At 35.4% G+C, this 19,715-nt stretch overlaps 1 protein-coding gene across 1 annotated transcript in view; it reads right to left on the bottom strand.

Moving 5' to 3' along the window:
• The window catches only part of LOC145664518 (protein yellow-like), a 43,240-nt gene extending 30,116 nt beyond the window's left edge, over nucleotides 1–13,124 (bottom strand). Inside the window, exon 1 of the mRNA XM_081731256.1 lies at nucleotides 12,874–13,124. The gene's annotated coding sequence lies outside the window, so the exon portion shown is untranslated. The remainder of the gene's footprint in view (nucleotides 1–12,873) is intronic.
• Between the last annotated feature and the right edge of the window lie 6,591 nt (nucleotides 13,125–19,715).

The raw sequence follows: 19,715 nt of genomic DNA, 5'->3' as shown, positions 1-19,715 counted from the left end.
GAGTTGTACACTTCTAATCACACACAAAAGACTGCCTTCTAGAGTCTAAGTCCAAAAAGTTGAACATAGATCCTTACGTCCCTCGAACTGCTTACAAGGGAAGTCTATTTTCCCTCCATTCTCTTACATAGCAACATGATTGTTTTCTAATAGAAATAGACCATCTTGACATTGTCTCCAAGTAAAGATTGAAATGGCATGTCGAAAACAATCATAAAACATTACAAATAGTCAAAAACTGTCATACTACATGACACAAGGTTCAAGCCTATAGGAAGTACACTGTGAGCAGAACAGCAACAGAAATAAACGGAGGAGGACAATACTCATACACTCTTCATCTAGTCAGTTGTTCGGCAAACACCGTGCTGTTCACAGCATTGTCTTGACAAATCTGCACGTGGCAGCAGTGAGAATAAAGAAAAAAATGAATATTATAGAAACGATACCTCTTTTCATTGAAATATGTACTTCCTTGATTTTAGTGAAGAGTCTATATGCCGAGTTTCATCTCTGAAGTTCAAGGATATTCAATTCTTCACAGGAAATTTATCCCCACCGTTACGGGTTACTTATAAGGTAATTGAATGGCTACGAGCAGAACGATGACGATTAAGCTAAAAAGTTTCTCCCACTCTATGTATACAACGAACTGGAATTTTTAGCAAGTCACTTTGATTAAAATGCATATCCTAAGAGAGAAAGTGGAGATTCAAAATACCTCACGAGCTATCATGTTAGAGAATGGAAACTTGAAATAGTCTATGAACAACTCATTATTTAAAGTGAGTAGATATATTCAGCGTTCCCGGAAACCTCGCTTCTCACGTAACGGAAGTTCTATAATATTTTCTCAATATACAAAAATAATAACGAAGTTCTCTCATTCACCACTACGGGAAAGCGTTTGAACTGTTTTAGATGAATTTTTGAAAGTAGGCCAAGTTGGCTTTCCCTAATTTTATTTCAATTAAAATGTGCATCCTAAGGGGCAAAGAAAGGTTCAGTTATACCTTTCAATTTTTTTTTTATTTTATTTTATTTATTTATTTGCATCAATATATTCTTCTCGTGCTAAGAACAGATATTTCAGCCAGTCTTTCTATCTTGCTTTCTAGTCAAGGGTATCCATGAGAGAGAGTTGCAGTTTTGTTTAGGACATATGTATCCTCAAATATACTACTTTTGATGGTCGTGATATATTTACAATTTATAATAACATTTGGTTACATTATAAAAATTTCATAGATAAAGTACTTTTTCAGATCACTGACAAATATCAATGAAGAAATTATTTACACCTAATTAGTTTCTTTGTTCAAGTGATAGCAAATTGAATCTTCTCTTCACAATTTAGCGTTTATTAGTTTCATTAATGTGTGATTTTTAACGCATTTTCATATATACTTTTTTGTAGTTTCCCAGTTTTTCTTTCTTATCTATGTATTGTATGTTTGTAGGATTGTTCGTGATTATGTCGAGAACTGCTGGTCATATTTGCTGCGGTTTCCACTAATCGGATAAGCTATTCCCAAGGGAGGTTTTTATATATAAAATTGAAAAAGTAATACGTAATTAATTATTTTTTTTTAAAAAAAAAGTAATAAATAATTCCTGCAACTCCTAATGAAAAAATTCTATCCTAAAATATATTGCAACCAAAAATTCAGCAAGGTAGAGAGGGTTGTATTCATTCAACGGGGTAAACACAATTCAGGCAGCTTACACCGAATGATTTAACACTGGTAGTGGATGTTTAGATCATTTGAAATGCCATCATTGTTTACATGTCGATCTTGCTCAACTTTTACCAGAATATCATGTACTTTTTCTTTAATTGGTCACCCACTGCGAGAAGCATCTTGGAGATGGAAATTTCCAGAAATAAAACAACTGCTTTACTAGCTTTTGTGTCTAAGTTTTCTGTTAGTGCTTAAATGTCCGTAGTCTACTAGCAATACATATTGGAAGTCACAATGGCCATTGGTAGACGTTTATATCTGATTTCCAAAGTCGGACGTTTGATCCCAGGCCAGATGGGTTCGTGACGGACAACATTAAGAGGGAGAGAGAGAGAGAGAGAGAGAGAGAGAGAGAGAGGAGACAGACACATTCAAATTTGGAGAGAGAGAGGGACACGTATGTCAGCTTAGAATTGAATAAACAAATGATCGCACAGCATCCATATTCTGTGGAATATTGTGATTGTCAGAAGCATAATAAGAATCATAGGTTCTTAGTATTACTTATGTGCTCACACCTGCAGTTGTCGAATTAAGGTGAATACTGTTTGTTTTTATCTAAGCATTAGAGGATGTTTTTCTTCATCTGTCAATAATGCCAACACTTTCGAGGCGAGAAAATTGGAGATATATTGTTATTGTGTCTATGTCTCATGTTTAAAGTGCCTAAATGTCTACAGCCTACTAACAGTGAAGCTTTAGGGAGTCACGATGGCATATTGGTAGAGCGTTTACATCTGGTTTCAAAAGTCGGCGATTTGCTCCTAGGCCATGTGAGCTTACGACGTACGATATTGAGAGAGAGAGGAGGGAAATGATTCAAATATGGGAACACATTTATAAACGTAAGGTTAAAATTTGAAAATAAATTATCACTGTTTACATTTTTATGTATTTTTAAATCTGCACAAACTTGTTAAATATTTTTAAGTATTTTTTAAAATATCGTACACAATAGTTCTTTGAAACCCTCTTTTATAACAATAAACGCTAAGACACGTAATGGAAGAAGGAAAATCCATATTACACTGAAAAAAGAGTGTAACTACACGGAACAAAAATAGGTTTAGAATAATCCTTCAAAATTAGGGTTTAATGAAATACAAGTTGTGAAAATTACTTGAGCAAATGTGGTAATTAATGTCACTTTACTACACAAATTATACATGTTCTTTTATTGTTTTAAACATTTCAACTATTCTTTTCGAATATCCCCTACAATTTCAACGACACACTTAGGATCATGAATTTTCCCGTGGTTGAACAAGTCAGGAACCTGTTGACCTGTGATCTGGAAGACCTAGAGGTTGTTAGACCCGTGACCCGAAGGGACCTGGACAGATCTTGAGCTGAAAAAACATTGTCATATACATTGGGAGTATGTATGAAACTGCAAATGTAATTCAAATAAACATGATTCTCTCCCTTCTCTGTCTTCTCACCAAGTCTATAGTTTCCTTTCATGCTTGTTGTGTGCGTTCTTGCTTGTCGAACCATTGCACTGGAAAATAACTACAAGGTTTCACACAGTACAAACGCGTCAGAATCAGAGAAAAGAATAGCTACATATTTTTCTTAATACCGATCGAAAAGGTTTAATCGAATGAACTCTTAAAACTTGCCGTTTATAATATAAAAGAAGCCACAGAGCTCAAACAGTGTTTTGTTAAATCTTTCAGTATAGTCAATGTTCAACAACCACTTATTTTCTTATTGTAGTAAGACTAATAAACATGGAAATATAGTTGAAATATGCAAGACATAGTATCTTGATCAAGAGGTATAATACCACTAATCAAAGAAGTGAATGTTCCAGCTCGAGTAGTAGACATAATTAATCCACTGTGAAATTTTGTAGTAATGCCACAGAGCTGATATTTTTAGTGTTTCTGAATCACCGTGTTTGTCTGAGTCACCAAGTCTTCGTGTTTCTCCAGATCACCTGATCAGAGAAGCAACACTCAGACCTGGACGAAAGTTGTGATTTACGTGACCCAGTGACCCGTGACTCCCGTTCCCTCACTAATGGGTACAACTGGGTTTGGTATAACATAACATCCTAAGAAGTGAGACTCGAGTTTGGCTCAAGATGGGAGCTTATAACGTTCAAAATTCACATTTCTCCGTGTGTGTGTCTATGTTTATACAACCTCAGTACTGAAAGGGATGGTTAACTCAAACCAACCAAAAAATGTTAAGAAAAGCACTGCACATTTAAGGATAAATTGGGAGAAATAATGTATATGTCTTGTGTGAATGTTCTTCCTGACATGTACCTAACATAGGTGATTGGGCTTCAAAGCCAATAGAACGAGAATTAAGTGAGTAGTTTCTTTTCTCGTGCGCTTCACAAAAGTGTATGGAAAAGATGAAATTAAGTAGACGAAGTGAATAAAATCTACTGAGAGTTAGGATTTGGGATACCACATATTCAAGAATTAAATAATAATTACTTGTAAGTTATATTTATTTGAACTCACTCAACATTCTTCCTCCGATATTACGGCATTCTACAGAATCAATTAATATGCATGAAAACGATTCATTTCGGTATCGGAACCACAGACAAATCAAGTAATTACGTCGTTAAGTTAACAAGTTCTAGACAATATGATTAGATTCGAAAGCTGAACATACGGGGAAACTTATTCGTTTTGCAAAATATGTCCATCACACTTCAAGACTTTGAAGTGTTAGTAAATTATATGAAAAGAAATATGTTGTTCAATACTCAACAATTATCCTGTAACTTAAAGAAGGGGACAGTGGCGACCGTAACTACCTTAGACCCCGCGGTGTGGTGTGAATGTTGAACTTCAAGATCTCCTGAAGTTATGAAATTCGATAAGCACAGGGCTTGTTTTTAAGTTGGGTTGGAAAGACAAAGTCGTTTTCACCGCCCATGGAAAAGAATGATAAAATAAAATGATTATATATATAAGATGTTTCAAAACAACACCGGCAACGTTTGGGAGGTGATTCCTGACCCCAAGACAAAGCAAAAAGTATAGACAACCTGGGTGCACAAATGCTTCCTTTCGCAGTTATAGGCTGCCGAAAACACGAAAAAATGAAATTTAAAGGTCCATAGCTCCAAAACTATGGGACCTAACGTAGTCAGGTCAAAACTTCACTTAAGAACTAGTATGTGCGCTATCCAAAATACATGTTTCAGAATCCTAAGTTACTTACGCAACAATTTTTATATAGAGAGTTTGGCTTCGGGCATATAATTTGGTGTACTCACCACTACCTCTATAAAAATTGTTGCGGAAGTAGTACAGCAGGATTCTGAAACATGGATAGTTGGATAGGGTACATACTAGTTCGAAAGTGAAGTCTTGACCCGACAAAGGTAGGGCCTATAATATTGAAGCTATGGACATTTAAAGTTCATTTTTTCATGTTTTCGGCAGCCTGTTACTCCGAAAGGAAGCATTTGTGCACCCAGGTTGGTCTATACTTTTTGTCATCTTGGTGTCAGGAATCACTTCCCAAACGTTGTTGGCGTTGTTTTGAAATACCCAGTATACTAGCTAAAGTGCTCATTCTTTGCACGGGGAGAATAGGTTGATGGGAATTATTTGAATCCCCTTTTCTCTTAGAATATTTATTTCAATGAAAGTGTAATGATAAAAATACAGAAAATACTCTACTTTTGACATAAATATTAAAACACTACTCACACAAAATCAAACTGATATGACTAAGAACCCTCAGCTTGAAGTGGGTACTAACTATTTCCAGAAGTCATTTCAAACGGATTAGACACTTTCCCGACGCCGAAAGCTTTGACACAAATCTCAGTCATTTTTTACGTTTTATTTTTCATTTTCCTCTAACGGTATGCCAATGGGGATAAACTTGAACATAAGTGGCATTTGGAGTGTCACTAATTATTTCAGCAACTCCAAAAACTATGGATTGCACACTAATATTAATATTTTGTGTTGTATTCACATGTCCTCCTTCCAACTACTACCCTTTGGGATGTCTTACTCCCACAGTAATTTTTCCAGATTGAAAATCTAATGTCTATCAAATGTAGTTAAAATTACTCCAGACGTTTCGCAATTACGTTGAACTATAATACATGTTGGGCATACAAATACATCAATACATCTAAATATACATAGATCTGTGAACAACGTTTTCTTCGTTGCCCTGGTAAATTAGCAATCCAACAGACATGCCTGTTCATGTCTAAACTTGGGATTGTCATCGCGATTGTAACCTAATAGCTTGACGAACCCAAACTGGGGATTTGACATTTATCTTTTTCATTTGAGGCATTTTATTTTTCACCTGTTCGAACCCTCCCCCTAACCATGCGATGAGGCCTAATCTTAGACTTTAACGCTACTGGAAATGTAATTATTAATGTCAGTGAGATCAAGAATTATTGATTCAACATTATTATCGTTCGTTTTCGATCATCACCTCGTTCCCATTACCCTAGGGGTTCTAATGGGAGTTAACGTAACCTTAAATGGTGTAGAGTGTCATCAGTCAACTTTGAGACCCAGAAAACTGGAGATTCTATACTGTCGTTTTTGAGTATTTGTTCATGTCACCACTTGCCTCCTCCACAGCGTGCTAATATTACCTGAGCTTGAACTTATATAGCATTTGGAGTGCCATTCTTTATCGAAGCTATCCCAAAACGATGAATTCAACAGTAATGTGGGTCGTTTTTAATCATTTTTATGTCTGCCTCTCCCACTCCGCCTAGGAGTGCTAAGGGGGTCTTGCCCCAACTACGCTGAAAACTAATGATTCGACACGGCAACGATAATATCGGTGGAAGCGCCAATAATGTCGGCGGTGGAATTGACTTCAATGTACTCAAATCGTAGTTTGCACACACCACCGACATTATCGGCCGATCCTCCGACACTGTAAATGCTGTCGGTCAACCCCCGATATTGCCGGCGATATCGCCGAGACCGGTTTTGTCAGGGGCAATTTTTTCTTATGATTGGATGCACATGCGGGCGATAATGTCGGCCGGCCATTGGTTTAGGTGAAAAGAATGAGTGACAAAACTCTGTGTATTCTTCTTTCGTTTCTTGTCTTTGGAATTTTGTTGTTTCCATTTTTTCTATTACAATTGTATATTATTATTATTATTATTATTATTATTATTATTATTATTATTATTATTATTATTTTACAGTCTCTGTTTTGGAGTAGCTAATTCCTTGTAGTAGGTAAAGTATAAAATGTAGGAAATCTAAAGAGTACTGGTTTCCCTCTAAAAAGCTATTATCAAATAGAATATAGAAAATTTAGAATTTTAGATAACCAATTTCCCTTGATTATTTTCTACTCCCTTTTTTATTTTTGTTCTCTCTCTCTCTCTCTCTTGATTTTATCTTTTTTAATCTACTAATGCATTTAAATTTTATTACATTCTGGAAATTAATTTAATAGTAATTTTCAAAGTTTGATACACTGAACATAAGCCTGTGGAAAAAAAAAACTAATTATTATTACTTCCTTTTATTTTCATCAGAAGTGTGTGCAGATCACTATTTCCGGTCCCACTCAATAAGCTATGATTGAATAGAATATTTGTTGACAAGTCAAAGTACAATTATTATTATTTTGAAACGAAACCAGCACAATCAAACACTCTTTGCAAAGCTCCCAAAGACAAGTGACTCATTTGGCATTTTCTTGATTGTAATCTCAACAACGGGGATGTGACTCCACGCTTCACTTGTTGCAGATCTTTTCTCTCACTTCCAAAACTATTCACCCCCATTTTTAAAAGAGTTTGTGGAATGGCAATTGAAAAAAAGACTAAAGCTATGTATCCAAGTTTTCCCTCTCCCCTTTGTACTGGGATCGACCCCCTGATAGAGTTCTACAGTTTAGCATTCTTACTTTTCTAGTTTTGCTTAGAATTTTAGAGATGGGAAAAAATTTTCCATACGATATTTTAATCCTTAGAAAATATTGAACTTGTGAAATGTAGACCTTGCATATGGAATAACAGACTCTTTCAAGAACAGAATTGAAAAGCAAAAAGCATGGCGAGAAGTTTATGCAAGCCTTGCCGAGGATTTTGAGTTCATGGACAAAAAGAAACGAGAAACGACAGGTATGCATGCAACAGCGCAAATCTGTCTTCAACATTGGGGGGGGGGAGTAATATCGTTCCCATATTATGCATATATATATATATATATATATATATATATATATATATATATATATATATATATATATATATATATATATATATATATATATATATAAGCGATATTCAAACTATTTCTGTACTTGAGAAACAATGCTGTGGAGGATCAGGAGAGCAGAGTTGTCTTCAACATTGGGAGGCGGGCAGATTTAAGGCTTATTCTGAGTGGACATTAATTTCATCTCACTTTCCTTTGTGGCAACCGAACACAAATAATCAAATTTCTCCTCCAAAAAACACACTTCAATCAGATTATTGGGGTGACAATCCCCCCCCCCCCCAGTTCCAAGATTGGAAAGGAAATGTCCCACACTTTGGATCTTGATTTTGCACAAACGGCCTAAAGTTTTTAAAAAATGACTTAAAACACCAAAATTTACCTTTAGGCGAAAAACTCAGATTTTCTAGTATCGAGTTCTAATAGGGCTCTAAAACTGAGTATTTGCGTGCTAATCAATGGGAAAATAATGGAAATAATCACGCTTTGGATCTTCAGTTCGCGCAAATGGCCTAAAGTTTGCAAGAAATGACAAAAAACACCGAAATTTACCTTTATGCAAGAAATATATGGATTACTTTTTTTTTCATTTCAATAGCGTCCAAGTACTTTATTTTAGTTGTGTGAGATCATGTTTGTTAATAGTTCGTTAATGTGAGTGATTTTATGCATTTTATTTTCATAATGATTTTGCAGCTCTTCGCCCATTTCACAACGTTTTTTTCTTGAAATGGCCCAGAACTAATCACGAGGAGGTGGCTGCAATTCGAGTTCCACCCACACTCTACACAACTCTCCAATCAATCAAAGTGTGCTAAATTATGTTGATTTAGTCAAGAATTTTTGTCTTAAATTCAGATTTTTTAAAATTAAATTTTGGCATTGTGAGTATTCAGAATAAAGTTGCTCTAATGTAGCCATCTCTGTTTTCTTGTCCGCACACTTTTCCTGCAGACTCTGTGGCAAGTTTGACACAACTTTCAACTTCCTGAGTGTGACATGAAAACTTTAAGAAGTCAAACTCACGAGCGGATTTATCATGCATAAGCTTTCAAGCACTGATGGGGCGATAGCTTACATTTTCTCCAATCTATCAGCTCACTGTAGTCCGTGGCATCAAAATTTATAGAAGGTGCCATAAAAATTTTAACAGATTTCCCCTTTGGATCTCGATTTCTTGCATCTAGCATCTTCTGTAACCCAACTCTCTTATGTGTTGTCTCTCATCCACTGTCTTAGCCAATATTATGTTCTCTGGATAACATAAAAACGCTTTTCTCTCAATCACAGGATCGATGATTCTTTTAATGTTGTTTAGCAAATGTCTAATTGTTTGAACTGCCTTCAAAATATGTTTAGGTCCATATTTCACTGAGTAGTATCTCTCTATGTCGAATCAAACAGGAGCATATGTCTTTATAATGTAATTTACAAGCACTTTGAGTTCGTTTGTAGGATTTGTTTGAGAAACGTACAACCGTAAGACCCGGTTTGCACATGTCAGCCATCGCAAGTAACTGAGAGATCCAGGATCTCTTATAGCCACATCTGGAGTACACTGCCCTGTCTGAATTGCTCTCTTAGAACTTTTATGGCACTTTCAATAAATTTTAATGTCACGGACTACAGTGAGGTGATAGATTGGAGAAAATGTAAGCTGTCGCCCCATTGACAACATAAACTATCTTATCATTTATGCAAGACAAATCTGCGCGTGAGTTTTACTTCTCAAATTTTTCGTGTCATACTCAGGAAGTTGAAAGATGTGTCAAACTTGTCACAGAGTCTGCAGGAAAAGTGTGCGGACAAGAAAACAGAGATGGCTATATTAGTGGAACTTTGAGAAATGGGCGAAGAACCACAAAATCATTATGAAAATAAAATGTACAAAATCACTCATATTAACGAACTGTTAACAAACATGACCTCACACAACTAAAATAAAGTACTTGGACGCTAATGCAATTAAAAAAAAGTAATTCATATATTTCTTGCGTAACGGTAAATTTTTGTTTTTTGTCATTTTTCAAACTTTAGGCCATTTGCGCGAACTGAAGATCCAAAGTGTGTTATTTTCGTTATTTTTCCATTGATTAGCACGTAAATACGCAACTTTTGAGCCCTATTAGAATTCGATACTAGAAAATCTGTATTTTTTTTTTCGCATAAAGGTAAATTTTGTTGTTTTCTGTTATATTTTTCAAACTTCACTTCGTTTGCACGAACTGAAGATCCAAAGTGTGGATTTTTTCGTTATTTTTCCATTGATTAGCATACGAATACGCAACTTTTGAGCCCTATTAGAATTCGATACTCGAAAATTTGACTTTTTTCGCTCCACCCTACTGTACAGTGTTAGATGTGGTTCTATCTTCATTATCCCTATCTAAGACATCGTGTTAGGCCCTCTAGCCGTTCCAAACTTATAGGGTACATTTACCTCATATTGTGTACTATAAATGCATTCAAACCTTGAGGTTGTTTGGTGTATCATTTAATATTATTCAATTGAGTTAGTGAGTTTTTTTTTCATAGGTCACTTTGGTTTGTTATGGAACCATTTTAGAAAGTGAGACTCAAAAAACAATTACACGGAAGTCAAATGTTAAGGACCATCCTAATAGGAACTATATATATATATATATATATATATATATATATATATATATATATATATATATATACGTATATAGTTGGCAAGAAATAAGTGAACTCTAGAAGATCATCGACGGACTGCTGTCTGTCTACCATAAGCTTACATAGCATTGCATGAAATTATAAAATTGAGATCTTGTGATCTTCATTTAGTAAATTGTTGTTATTTCAAGAATACATTAGATTATAGCCTGCCTAATCTTTCAGCTTAGAGCAGGGTTTCTCAACCTGCGGTCGCGAAGATAAGCGGAAGAGATAAACATAATTAGAATGTAATACCGGAAAATGTTTTAAAATATTATTTTGAGTTTTGTCCTGATAGGCATAGCCTACTTTTATTTTCATAGATACTATTAAGAACAACAGCAAAAAAAAAAAAAAAAGTCTACAAAACATTTTCAACAGGTGCACAGTTGTTTAAAAACCAATTTAAATGAAAGAAGGACGATATGAAACTAATGAGAACTGCATATTGAAATACCAGAAAAATACAAATGCAAATAAATAAATAAATAAATAAAAATAAAAAAACTGCATATTGAAATAGAGTAAGTTCGGGTATTATGGAATAGTCTGATAATATGGAATACCTCATTATCTCACCTGTGATGTGTTGGTTTCAAGCGGAGAGGAAAGAAACTACTACCTCATGTTCCTATGATGCTCTACAGTCAGTCTCCTTGTGATTGTGACATTCGTTGTTTTAATAGACGTGAAAATCTGATTTCTAATTTCTGAAACTTTTACAGGTAAGTGTTTTACAACCTGTATTTTCCTGTTGAAATGTAATAGAACAACAATTCTTTGTTTACTATGACGTTGGATACACAGAATGGTAGTTTGATAAGCGCCATTATCCTATACGCTTTCGAATACGTTTAACAGTTCTTTCGTTTCCAAGTTGACTCTGAGGGCAATATGGAATACCCGCAAGAAAAGCATGGTATTCCGTATTTCGTATGGTGTTCCGATTACAAAACTATCTATCGGTATTGGGCAATTAAACATACATTTATGATGACAACAATGCTAAGTGTATTTTTTATTACAGCAAATTTTCTGATGATACAAGGAGTGAGCTTTGGGTCCAGTGTTCATCATGTTTAATGTGACCACACAATGACTGTGCCGATCCTGAAGCAGAGTATTATATATATGACTTTTGCAAGTAATCACATTCAGTTATGGCTCGGCATTCAGAATTTTCATATAGAATATTGTCACTGTATTCTTTGTTATGTTCAACAGAAAACTCATTTCTTTTCTATATAGCATTTGTATTCTATATTACCCGACTATTTCATATTACCCCCCAAAGTGGTTTCTTTACAAATTATAAGCTTTGCCCACCCCTGTACCGAAACTTCTTTATCAAAATACGCATAAATAAAGCCAAATATGTAAGGCGTATATTTGTTTTCCTTTTTATTTCAATATGCATTTGTTAACTGAGTTACAAACGAAACAGAAACGGTATTCCATAATACCCGAACTTCCTCTACAGGTACAATTAAAATTGAAAGCTAATGAGATACCCGAGCATGATATGGTTTCATTAATGGGGCAATGTCCGGTTTAATATTCGTGATGCACATTAGCAAGTCATTTTCAACTGATAAGCGATTTCTTGTATTTGTTTTAATGCTTATCACAAAAAAAAAAAAAGCATTCTGACCAATGGTATTCATTTTAACACAGTATGATGGATCGAATTCGATATTTGTAATATGAATGAACTGACCAAATTTGGTTTTAATCCATTCGCTTTTAGGGAAGTTACTGTATCAACTATATACAAGAAATGGATTCTACTATTATAGAAATAGATGGATATGGTCAGCGGTAAAAGTGCGGGGGAACGCGGGGATCGTCGTCCCCCACTTCCAGAAAATATCTATTTCGTCCCCCCGATTTCTAAAAAAATTACAATGGGCAAAGATAGGCATGGGGGACGGCTTGACGTCATGCGTCCCCCTACTTTTTCAGATCCACTTTTATACCTGGATATGGTGAGATCTCCGCAATAGATATATTAAAAATCCTACACAAACTTATCACAAACCAGAAATTATAAGAAGGTCGCTGGCAAAAGGATGTGATAAAATGGGGGTCGTGATAGGAATTAGGTTGAGAACCACTGCCTTAGAGCACAGACTATTTGCTTCATTAGATTGTTACATAACAATTTCCTCATCTGTCAAGCTCCACTAACATACTTAACTCAAGTAACTGCTAAAATTTTACAGAAATTTTAGAAGAAATAGAACACTTACCTTTAAAATATATTTTCATCTCAGGTATATGCCACGTACAAACCCTAAATGATGCGCAAAATTCATCATGCTGTAACGTTTCTGCAAGCATGTAGGTTAAACAATATAGATTCCATTGACGTGAACGTCACACTGTATTATTTTTCGTTGCTGGAATGCGATACACGAGTGACAGAGGCAAGCATATTTTTGCTGAAGTTGTGTCTTCCGACTCAAAGTATGAATTCTCTCGCTTCGTCAGCTGACTAACATTACTTCACTGCAATGTTTCAATTCATTTTGTCCTCGAAACCTATTTTTCTATACGTAACAAGTGAAATGTTTAAGTATAAAAATACTATGGTAGAAAACTTTTAAATGCATTGACCAAGGCACCATTGGCTAAATAGTTAGATGTTCTTGACTCTGGCATGGAAGACCAGTGTTCGATCTCCGCAAGGAATACATGTCATTAGGATTTCGTGTTACGCTTTAGGTTTATATTTCTTTATGTCTTGGTGCCGAAAAGCGTATTTAAATTTTGAAGGAAACACAAACACGAAAAGACTACACCCTATGGGTACTTAACATCTAAAAAGTATGAAAGCTAGGGTTGTCCATAAAGACGAGACGGGACAAAATATCCATAACACTAAATAGGACTTAGCCAATAAAGGCTGATACACTTTTCGAGGCGAGACATCAATTTCACCAAATCGTTTCGAAACGAGATAGTATCAAATCTTTGTCTTGTAGTCAACTCTTAATAGCAATTAGGAATTGTGTACAGTAAGATTAGCAATGGTAAAAACAGAATTGATTTTTCAATCCCTCTAAAATGTTTCTGCAGTGAATTATGTAGCTTTTACCAACTTTAGATTCGATCACCTTACTGTTAATGATTCGACGGACTTACAAACGGAAAATTGCTGTTGTGAATAAATACAGTAGACGTTTCTAGGTTCATCAACTACAGCTCCTTTGGTCGTATACTTCCTTTCTTTTCTCGTCTGTTGTAATGTAATTACCATGACAGCAAATATTTACAATGACGTAGCTAATTCTTTGCTACACCAAGCATTCTGTAATCATTACGGTCATTTTAATTATTTCTTTTTCTGTATTATAGCATCATGCATGATTCTTCAACAGTTTCATATTGGTCTTTCCTATTGACGTTTCATTTTTCTTTTCCCAGTTCTTTATAGAAGTATTATTTTCTGATGAAGAGGCTAATGTGTGTGTTTTCTGTGCCCATGGCTCAGGGTACGATTTCGGCAGAGAATAAAATCCAACGAAATGTTCAAATTTGCTACAAGCCGCTGGTTTGTCTTATATGGCCTCGGAGCTGAAAGGAGTTATTAACCTCTCAAAAAATCAACCAATCAAGCTTCTATAAAATACACTGGTAGAGAATCTTAATATTAAAATGTGTCTTGATTTTCCCATATTATCCACTTTTTCAGTATTTTTCTTACAGTTCCTAAAATTACTGAAGCACGGAAATTCAGTGATACAGTATGCATATCTAATGGAATTGTTGTTTTGGAGTTAATGTTCTTTTCAACCTTGAGGCTACATGAGATGTAGGGCTACAGTTTAAAGGGGGATCTGAACAGTGACGTAACTAGGGGATAAACGGGGCTTGTACCCCGGGCACAGGTGTGGAGGATGAAAGAATGAGCAAATATTTATTTTCACTATTAAGACAAGGAAATGAGTTTTAACAAACTAATGATAATAAAAAATTACCTCAGAAACTTAACAGAACAACAATGACTCACCAACCTTAGGATCATATCCATAGGACATAAGTTAGCTTCAAAGCTATCTTTTGAGACCATTGTAAAAACCTTTGCAGTCAAAAGAGCCTGCAAAGTTACATTTAGTTTCAGCTTTTTGTGTTTTCATTTAACTTACATGATTAAAGAGATTTGCAAAATATTTCGAGTATAATACTCAAGACTACAGCTTGACTGTTTGTCATAATTAAATATTCTATTGTAAAACAACATATTGTTGATTCATTTTATACATGTGCACATCCCAATATAATTCCAGAAACACTTTGATGCAATTATTATGATAAGACTATAAGAATATGTCACGCATGCTACTTCTCAGGTTAGTAGCAACCAAATATTAATTAGTTTGATGTTTTATCTTGTATTAAAAATTTAATTATATACTGCAATTTTGAAGTCAAGCTTTACTATTTGAAGAAAAAATGGAATAGAGAATTATTGTGTGATGCCAGTATCAGGTGAGTCGGGGAGCGTTTAATTTTGTGAATTTAGAATTTGGTTTCTGGGCTTTCGGCATCTAAGGCCATTTACCCCGTCACGTTTTGAGGGATGACGCCCCTCGGCGAGCACACTATCCAGAGAAAGGGAAGGAAGCGGCCTGGGACTTATAAGTTAGGTCCACCCCGGCATTTGCTTGGTATGAATGAGGAAAACCCAGGAAAACCTCATTCATGGTGGCTCGCCTGAAAAAGCGTTTTACACTTTTTCGACCGATTGTCCCCACCGGGAATCGAACCCGGGCGTTTTGTTGTTAGGGGGAGGGGCGCTAAGGCGAGTTCTTGTCCCGGGCAACAACTAGCCTAGATGTGTCACCGGATATTTACCGCATTAAGTTACCACCAGGAATGGAATCTAAATCTCCCGCGTTAATGATATGTGTGGTAACTAAATATTCACTAGGGAGCTCTAATTGTCTCTGGTATAAAAAAGGCCTAGGCTCTGTTCAGAATCATGCGAGTTTGTAGAACAAACATCGTGTTTATAAGTTTGTCCCAAGTTCTCACCTTCCCTTCACTATTTTCAGTTAAATAATTATATTGTCAATTACTTCAATGCATTACTTACTTCAATCATTCAATGCAATAACCATTGCCGGTGCTAGCAGTTTTACCGCTCTGGGCAGTACTTTCACATGTCGCCCCTTTAATCCGTAAACCTTATTTTGACAGAAGACGTTGAGGTGTCACGAAAAAGTAGGATGCCCCATTTAAAAACATGTATGAAATGGAAAAGTAAACAAAAATTGAACTATCTCTCTCGAATGCTTACGTAATATCTAAACGACTCCATACATGATAATATTCAGTATGCTCGATTTCGCTGTAGTGATGGGCAGTTATATCTGTGATATACAGCAGCGCATACAAAAAATATTTAAAAAGAAAAAAAAGTACTTTAGTCACGACTAAGAATTTTAATTTCTAAGCTTATTTTATATCAAAATGTGTTTCCAGTAGAGTATGGAGCACGAAGATAATATAGTGAATCAGATATTACAGCAAAACTAAGTGATTAGCCTAAGCCTTACGATGTACTAAAACACAATAGAGATACATAAATTAACATACCTTAATTGAAAGAAACTTTTCTTGTTTTGATATGAGCAAATTCCTTTATAACATTCGCGTAATCGAATGTTCCATCCAATTCGAGTTCTATTGATATTATCGCTATACCACTCAAGGGTGTTTCATACGTGGAAGAAGTACATAATTTTTAATAAACTTAAGTTTCGAAAAACTTCTTTATCCACTTGTCACTGTTATCGGTAAGGTTAACAAAATCCTAAATGCAACACTGACATTGGGAGCAAAGTCATGTTCCTTAATTAATTTTAAAGTTTCTTTTGGTGAACTTTTAGGCTTAATTATAGCGGATAACATTTTCAGTTCATTTTTCAAATCACTGGGGTTAATATCTTTCGATTCTTCGTGTGTTAAAATGCCGGCAAGTTTAATGTCTTTTCAGAAAAAAAGTTCAGGCGGCATATCTTTATGATTACTTATATCGTAAAGAAAATCGAAATACTCGCTGTGATGTTTAAGTTTCTCAAACCTTTCTTTTAAAGCTAACACAATCATGTCTAGAACTTTGTAACAACAATCGATCTTGTTTCTCGCTTGTGGATCTTCAATAGCTTCATCCTCTGACTCGTACTGAAACTATCTCTTCTGTTGACTTCGAGCCAGGGCCGGCGCGAGGGGGGGTCGAGCCGTGCCACCGCCCAGGGCGGCAAGTCTAATGGGCGGCAAAAATTGAAAAGAAAAAGAATACTATCAAAATATAATGCTTCGTAATGGGCCCACATGGAAAAATAAAATTGTGTTCATCTGAGAATATAATTGAACTTACTTCACTCTCATTTAGGAAAATACTCACTCAGGAAATTCAGAGCATTTTTCCTCATTTTCAATTATCAAACAGGTATCGTTCAATATTTCCATTGCAGCGACGTAGATAAGATTTTCAGCTAAAGTGGATAAGATTATCAAGGTATATTTTATGTTTTTCTATTCAATAATGCTCTAACGCTCCACTCCAAGTATGCAAAAGGTACACTCCCACTTGAGACCACCATTACTTAGGAATAGATGTCCAAACTGGAATCATTCAGATTCTTTGTGAACAAACAAAAAGTAAAATGCTGTGTTTGTTGAGAGTTGCAAAATATTATAGTATAATACTAGACTGTACGCCAGATATTTCTGTTACCGAGCAAATGACAATAATCGTTCATGTACAAATTACATACAGTAATGAAGCATGCCTTGTTAAAATTTGAGAACACTTTCTTGGTTTCGTAGCGGTAACAGACACCACTAGTCTAGGACTGACAGAAGTAATAATTAAACATATAAAGGAAATTAACATTCCTCTCCAAGACATAAGGGACCAATGATATGACAATGTTTCCAATATGAAAAGCAAACATTCAGGTATTCAGAAAAGAATTTTAGAAATAAATTCCCAAGTCTTCTATGTTCTTGGCAATAGTCATTCACTAAACCTTGTCGTTAATGATGCAGCCACAACATTTCAGTACGCCGTTCCATTTTTTGTATAGCTAAAAAAATATAATTTTTTTCTGCATCGATTTCACATTGGGCCATACTAAAGAAACATATTAGCAGTCTCACTTTAAAACGATTGAGCACCACAAGATGCGAGAGCCGGATTGATGCTCTGATTCCATTCAAATACGAGTCCCTCGTATCAAACAGGGAAAGTTTATGATGCCTTACTTTAAATAAGTAATGGCAATAGAACAGATAGAATGGTTGCCGTCGATGCTCTGTGTATAGCAAACCAGCTGCATAACTTTCCTTTCCTTTACTCATAGTTATTTGGTATTGTTTTTTTACTCCACATAAACATAGTAATTAAAAGTCTACAAAGCATTGATTCTCGTGTGTTGGATGCAGTTGGGGTTTCTTGACAATATATATATCTGAATACTTTGAGAGGAACAGAAATTATGCATAGTCTCAATCTTACTTAGTTGATATGATGGAGTTGTCATCAGCATTAGACATGGATGACCCACGGATAGGTAATACAGTGCAAGCTCGAAGTCGAAAGAGGAAGAGACAATTTCAGTATGAGGCAGAGGATGAAGCTATTGAAGATCCACAAACAAGATACAAGAGCAATTTTTATTACAAAGTTCTAGAAGTGATTGTGTAAGCTTTAAGAGAAAAGTTTGAGCAACTTAAACATCACATCGAGTATGTCGATTTTCATTACGATATAAGTAATATTAAAGATATGTCACCTGAACTTTTGTCTGAAAAGGTACTGCACTTTCCGGCATTTTAACACACGAAGAATTGAGAGATGTTAACCCCAGTGATTTGAAAGACGAACTAAAAGTGTTATCCGCTATAGTTAAGCGTAAAAGGTCAACAAAAGAAACTTTAAAATTAATTAAGGAACATGACTTTACTCCCAATGTTAGTGTTGCACTTATGATTTTGTTAACCTTACCGGTAACCGTGGCAAATGGAGAAAGAAGGTTTTCGAAACTTAAGCTTATTAAAAACTATCTACGTCTTCCATGTCAGAAACACGCTTAGATGACCTAGCGATGATATCAATACAACACAAATTGGCTGAAACATTGGACTACGCGAATGTTATACAGAAATTTCTCAAGAGCAAGAAAAGTCTTTTAATTAAGGTATGTTAAATTCATTCATCACTATTGTGTTCTAGTACATCATAAGGCTTAGGCCAATCACTTAGTTTTGCCGTAATAGCTGGTTCACTATTATTTTCATGCTCCATACTCTATTGGAAAAACCTTTGGCGTGGGAGACCTGGGTTCGATTCCCGGCGGGAGCTCATGTGGTTCGGATTCCACATTAATCAGTAGGTCCACGTCTCATATAGCCTCGCTGGCGAAAGGGACGCTAAACTAAAAATCAACTCAATCAATCAACTCTATTGGAAACATCTTTTGATATTAAATAAGTTTAAAAATTAAAATTCTTAGTTGTGACTAAAGCACTTTTTTTTTTTAATTTTATTTTCTGTGTGCGCTGCTGTATATCACAGTTATACAGCGAAATCAAGCATATTGAATATTGTCATGTATGGAGTCATTTAAATATTACGTAATCATTTGAGAGAGGTAATTCAATTTTTTGTTTAGTTTTCCATTTCATACATGTTTTTTAAACGGGGCATCCTACTTTTTCGTGACACTGAACGTTTTCTGTCAAAATAAGGTTTCGGGTTAAAGGGGCGGCATATGAAAGTACCGCCCAGGGCGGCAAAACTGCTAGCGCCGGCCCTGCTTCGAGCTTTTACTGTATTACCTATCTGTGGGTCATATCTAATGCTGATGCCAACTCCATCATATCAACTAAGTAAGACTGAAACTTTGCATCATTTCTGCTCCTCTCGAAGTATTCAGATATGTCAAGAATCCTGACTACATCCAACACATGAGAATCAATACTTTGTGGACTCGAGTGAGCAAAGTAAAGTTAAGCAGCTGGTTTGCTATACAGAGAGTATCGTGGGCGACCATTCTATCTGTTCTATTCTCATTACTTA

This window comes from Thermobia domestica, chromosome 11, assembly GCF_964235325.1.
Source record: "Thermobia domestica chromosome 11, izTheDome1.hap1.1, whole genome shotgun sequence".
NCBI classification, from domain to species: domain Eukaryota; kingdom Metazoa; phylum Arthropoda; class Insecta; order Zygentoma; family Lepismatidae; genus Thermobia; species Thermobia domestica.
Note: the sequence above shows the minus strand (reverse complement) of the source record. Positions and strands in the feature narration are given on the sequence as shown.